We start from the raw sequence: 6,000 nt of genomic DNA on the forward strand, positions 1-6,000 counted from the left end.
GCTAAGGAGCATAGTATAAAATTAGTTAGAGGTTTCTTTGAACCAACACTGACATTTGGGACAGTTTATGCACACTGCAACAATCTAACCTGCTTATTAACACCTGTGGAGAAAAGCTTCTTACATCACACTGATGATAGACGCAAAGCACTGAAAGAAAGATTAGAAAAAGGGCTAGAGAAACGCACATATGCAAATGATTATGCTTACACTGCCATAAAGACGCAAGGCAAATTAGCTATAGATGCACTACATGTAGGTAGACTTTGTACATATAGGCCAAAATCTGATCACGACACTATATTTGTGGGAACGAGTGAATACAGACATGTGTTTTTGTTTCAGAGTAAGTGGACATTCATGTTAAATGGACAGGATCCAGCGATCCCTGGGATCTATTATATATGTGGACTTAATGGTTATTACCGCTCCCTAAGGGATGGTATGGGACATGTTATTTTGGGATAGTTTTCCCAAAGATTTACCAGATTGATAATTTAAAACAAATACCTAAAATGTCTGAATTACAACATGCAAGACAAAAGAGAGAGACAGCGGCTGCTGTCGTTGGTGACATATTTGGATCCATAATTCCTTTAGTGGGGGTTATCTTAAACTCCATAAAGATTCGAAAGTTGTCTACTATTGTGGATAACATGCTGACAAATTTTACAGGGGCTATACTCCTGATGGATAATGAACTTACTGCGGAAAGAGCTATGACTCTTCAAAATCGGCTTGCTTTAGACATTCTTTTAGCAAAGAGCGGAGTCTGCAAGATGCTCAACGAGCGTCATTGTTACTCATTTATACCGGATAATAGTAAAAAGATTAGAGATATGCTTACTAACTTAACTAGATATCGTGCAGATTTGAAAGATTTGAAAGAACCAGGAGTGTGGGAGAAAGTTGGAAAAGGAATTACCAGAGTAGGGAGCTGGTTTAGTAATATTTGGAATGGGTTCTTGCAAAAATATTAGGGGGTCTATTAATTGTTCTACTCTGTTTATTAGGTTTATGGGGAGCATGCAAAATTATTGAAAGAATTAAAAGAAATTGGACCAATCGTAGCAAGAGGAATGAAGAACATGAAAGGGAGAAGATGTTTAATGAAATTTGGGAGAGTTCACACAAACGACAAGATGTTGAAATGCGCATTATGTGTAAAGTAAAAAATGAAAAGTGAAAGGTTGAAGGGAAAGGTTTGTGTGATGACGAGCGTCATCAGAGGAGGGACTGAGAGAGCGTAGCTTATATAATCTATATTAACATGAAATGTTATGAACTAATATGTGATAATGCCGCATAGAAATTGCATTAATACATTTTGCTTAAACATGCACATGAAATGTGACCACTGGGAGTGGCCGTCAATGTATACGGGAACTAATAGAAATTACTAATGTTGATAAAAATGATATTAAAGTGTGGTTTTGTACTAATTTCTAATGATAATGTTATTACAATAATGCTAAATGAATCTTGTAGGCCTTAAGTTAGCATGAGCCGAAGATTAGCTGCCTGGCTCTCATATCAAATGTATTTTTCCTAACGTGCAGTGTGCTGACACGCAAAAGGACATGACCTCTTGTTTTTCTCTAAACTAGAAGCTGAATGTAACCATAGTGGACCCGTTCTCATGAAAATTCACATTGCTTGTAGAAAATATTAGACAAAAAGCAACAGTGTAAATTATTGTAATGTACAAGGTCGTTTAAACCGGTGAAGACAATGGAGCTACTGACCAAAAGATGTGCAAAGAATTACAGAAGGATGAAATCATACCGGACCTCCGAAGACGTCAATTACATGGACCAATAAAATGTCTGTAAAATAAGATGGGGTGAAAAATTAATGACATAAACCGTTTTCTAATAGGGTAAAGATAGTGGGGTAAAACCGTAAGCCAATGAAATTTTAGGGGAATGTACAACGAAAAAGGGATAAAAACCCATGACACGGGGAGCCATTTGGAGGTGGGTTAGGGAATGCTATTGATTTTATCCAGAAACTTTGTGACTCTGTTTGGTGACTTTTCTGATTTTCTTAGAACCATCCTTTTCCTTAGATTTGCCCATTTACACTTTGCCCCCTTATGAGGGGAGTGCCCCTTTTGCCCCAGAGCTGAGTTCTGACTGATGGTGAATCGACTGATGTCCTGAAGACGAAGACTGAATCTGAATGCTGACCTAAACCTTGGAGGGTAACTATGACAATGATATTGTGATTTGTCTGTATGCTTTTCCTTTCTAGGTACCAACTCCTTACTTTTGACAGAGACCGTAGCTAGATGTTTTACAAATTGGTGTTCTAAATTGTTTTGCATGAAGCCCAACATGCTAATGCTAATCAGTGGTTAGGACAGGGGTTCACTAAAATTGACGCAAATTGACAAACGACTGAAACTATGCTTTGTTGAACTGACGCATTGATGATACTCTGCTAAAGTTGATCTATGTACACGCTGTGTTATGTTCTGATGTTTGCGATTCTTGATTTAATTAAATCTTATCAAAATTGCCATATCGTGACTATGCTGTTTTGTTTCTTGGTCTTGAGATTAACGCATTTGCTCTTATAATTGTAATAAATAGGGAATAAAATTCGTAAAATTCTACTAAACTGGTGTGGTTATTCATGACTGCAAGGTCATGGTGTTGTCTTGAATCGATTAATGCCTTTGACTAAAGTAAATGCATTGTGGTAATAAATATTGATGACATTATTGACGTGTTGATTGACATATTGATTAGCTATCTCATCCTAAGGTGTCTCTCAACTGGGTCAAAATAGTCATTGGCCTAAAAACGAGTCCTAATGTGTAATAAATTATCATAAAGGGACGCGTTAGCAATGGCGTGCCGGCATTCAAATGCGCTGGGCGTGGGATTGTAAGCAAAAGGGTTGGAGCTCAACACTTATATTTTTACAAATTAAGTACTGAGAACACAGGGCAGCCTATTCAAGTAAAAAACATTGCGGTCAGCAACACCAAAAAGAAAGAGGAGACTAAAACCATGTAGAAAAATAGATCCTTTGCAAAGAACATCAACAAAATAAAAAAAGGTGTTAATAATTTCCCTGGGCCAGATGTGAGTGAATAGTTCTAGATGTGATGTGAGGATGTTCCACAGTTTGAGGGACCAAAATATTGAGAAGTCACACTCACATAGGAAATCTCTTGAAGCGAGGTGTGAGTATCAGGAAAGTTAGTGTTGTAGCTAAGTTCTTCTTGGCAATTAGGGTCTAAATAGATCACAAAGGCATCACTTCTCGTTGTCATATTAGATCTTAATCATAAGGCAGAGTTCTGAAAGAGTTCATCTGTCTGACTGAGAGCCAGTGAAGCTGCATTCTGGTTTTAACAGTTCTCTCTTTAAAGGTGTGCTGCGGTTTGCACAGCTAAATTCTGGATTTGCTGCAACTATGTAACTGTCTGAAAATCCAAGATATAAAGGGGCATATTTATACTCTGTTTGCGCCGGAATTGCGTCGTTTTTTTTTACGCAATTCCGACGCAAAACTAACTCCATATTTATACTTTGGCTTTAGACGCGTCTAGCGCCAAAGTCCATGGAGTTTGTGTCATTTTTTAGCGTGGACACCTACTTTGCGTTAATGGTATGCAAGGTAGGCGTTCCCGTCTAAAAAATTGACTCCGAGGCATGTGCACCGTATTTACACTCCCGGGCAAAATTCACGCCCGGGAGTGGGCGGGTCAAAAAAAATGACGTTTTAGCGCCTGGTCAGGGCAGGCGTTAAGGGACCTGTGGGCTCGGAAGGAGCCCCGAGGTGCCCTCCCATGCCCCCAGGGACCCCCCCTGACACCCTTGCCCACCCCAGGAGGACGCCTTAGGATGGAGGGACCCATCCCAGGGACATTAAGGTAAGTTCAGGTAAGTGTTTTTTTTTTTTTTGTGGCATAGGGGGGCCTGATTTGTGCCCCCCTACATGCCACTATGCCCAATGACCATGCCCAGGGGACAGAAGTCCCCTGGCATGGCCATTGGGCAAGGGGGCATGACTCCTGTCTTTGCTAAGACAGGAGTCATTTCTATGGGGGTTGGGAGTCGAAAAAAATGGCGCAAATCGGGTTGAGGCGAAAAATTTGCCTCAGCCTGACTTGCCCCATTTTTTGGCGCCCAAGCTCCATATCCCCCTACGCCGGCGCTGCCTGGTGTACGTCGTTTTTTTCACGCACACCAGGCAGCGCCGGCGGCTAACGCCGGCTAACGTCATTGAATAAATACGGCACCCGCATGGCGCTTCAGAATGGCGTTAGCGCAGTTTTGCGTCAAAAAGTATAAATATGGCCCAAAATGTTACAGTAGTCAATTCTATAAATAATAGAAGCGGACACTAATTGCACCTGTAGTTTAGAGGGCAAAGAAGGTGGAACTTTGTGGAAAAAAAATCAGTCTGTGGGAGCATGATGTTGAGACTGCATGTATTTGAGCAAGAGATTTTTATCAAGTGCAATTTTCAGAGACTTTACTTTTCCTGAGGTGTAGGAGGCTGGCCCTCTATGTAGTATGCAAAGCTAGGCACACTGTGCAGGGGGTCCAGGGAACCACACATTGGTTTACAGTAGTAAAAGCTAGACCACCTAATTCTCTAATTTTTATTGTAGCTTGATCAAGCAGTTAGGCTAATCTTGGAGAAGTGCAAAGCATTTGTTGTACTCACAGAATCTGTAAAGCAAGACACGCACTCAAAAGAATAACTTGAGACCAATTTACAAAAATACTTCAGTTTTATAAAGTTTTTAAGACCAGGATCATCAAAATCAGGCTAGTACTTTTTAAGTTATGAATTTTTAAAATAGTAATAAAGCTAGTTTTTTTGTGCATAATTACGCACCATAGGAATCAATAGAGGAATACTTTGAAAGTTCACAGTAAATCAGGCAATGTGTTTACCAATGTCTCCTTTGCAGGTATGTCGAGGATACGCTAGACCAGCTGGAGGAGTTCCTGCGAATCCCGGTTTCAGTGGGAGCAGCTGCAGAAAGTCCATGGAGCTGGTGATAGGCCACTGCAGGGGACCACTTGGAAAAGCACTGCACAGGCCGAGTTAAAGGTAAGTGCAGGGGGTCGGTGTTGAGGTCTCAAGTTGTGTGGGACCCTTATGGCACAGCCAGATCTTCGGTGCAAGGTGCAGGGCGGCCAGATCAGAGCAAATCGGTAAGCCAGGAGCTGTGCACAAAGGTGCCCATGAAAGTAGGAGGTAGGACACTTTGAGGGTCGCTTGCAGGTCAGCAGGGGCACTCTGGTGGGAGGTCTGGGTGCTTCATGAAGTCCCTCGACTGGGGCTTCTTACTGGTCCATTTTCAGTCCAGAATGGACTGTCCTTCTGGGTGTCCGAAGTGAGATGACCAGTCCCTGTGGCTATTGCACCGTCTGGCCACTGGGGCTCGCAGTGCCACCAAACTTAGCACATTGGTAGGTTTTGTCCTCATGGTCTGATGGATGAAGTTTGATCTGGCTGTGGTGTCCGGCTCCTTGGTCAGGAGCCGGTCAGTGAAGTGGCCTTCACTGGGTCTTTGGTTCCTTGGGGTTGTAGAGTGATGCCTTCACTCTGGAGGGAGATATTTGGTGCTTTTCAAAGAGTGGAGGTCCTCTAGGGGTTTCTAGAGTCAGTCTGACATCCAAGCAACCCCTTAGCAGCGATTGTCGAGTTCTGAGTGCAGCAGGCAAGGTTTGGTACCTTTTCTTGGTGCAGCAGGACTTCAGTTCTCGCATCTTGGGTCTTTTTTGTTGCTGGTCTTCTTTTGTCAATAGAATCTGATTTCTTGGTATAGGGATGCTTACTAAACACTGTATTTAGTGGGCGTATTATGGGGAACCTAGTAGTGACCAATGGGTCATCTACCGTTGGGTGGCTACACCCACTAAGTGACCACTTCCTGTGGGCAGAGGTCACTTCCCTACACCTGATTGGCTATTTTCCTCCCATGCAAGATGGAAGAAAATGAAATGGAGATGTTACCTTGCATGCAAT

Source organism: Pleurodeles waltl, chromosome 4_1 (genome assembly GCF_031143425.1).
Source record: "Pleurodeles waltl isolate 20211129_DDA chromosome 4_1, aPleWal1.hap1.20221129, whole genome shotgun sequence".
Classification (NCBI taxonomy): Eukaryota; Metazoa; Chordata; class Amphibia; order Caudata; family Salamandridae; genus Pleurodeles; species Pleurodeles waltl.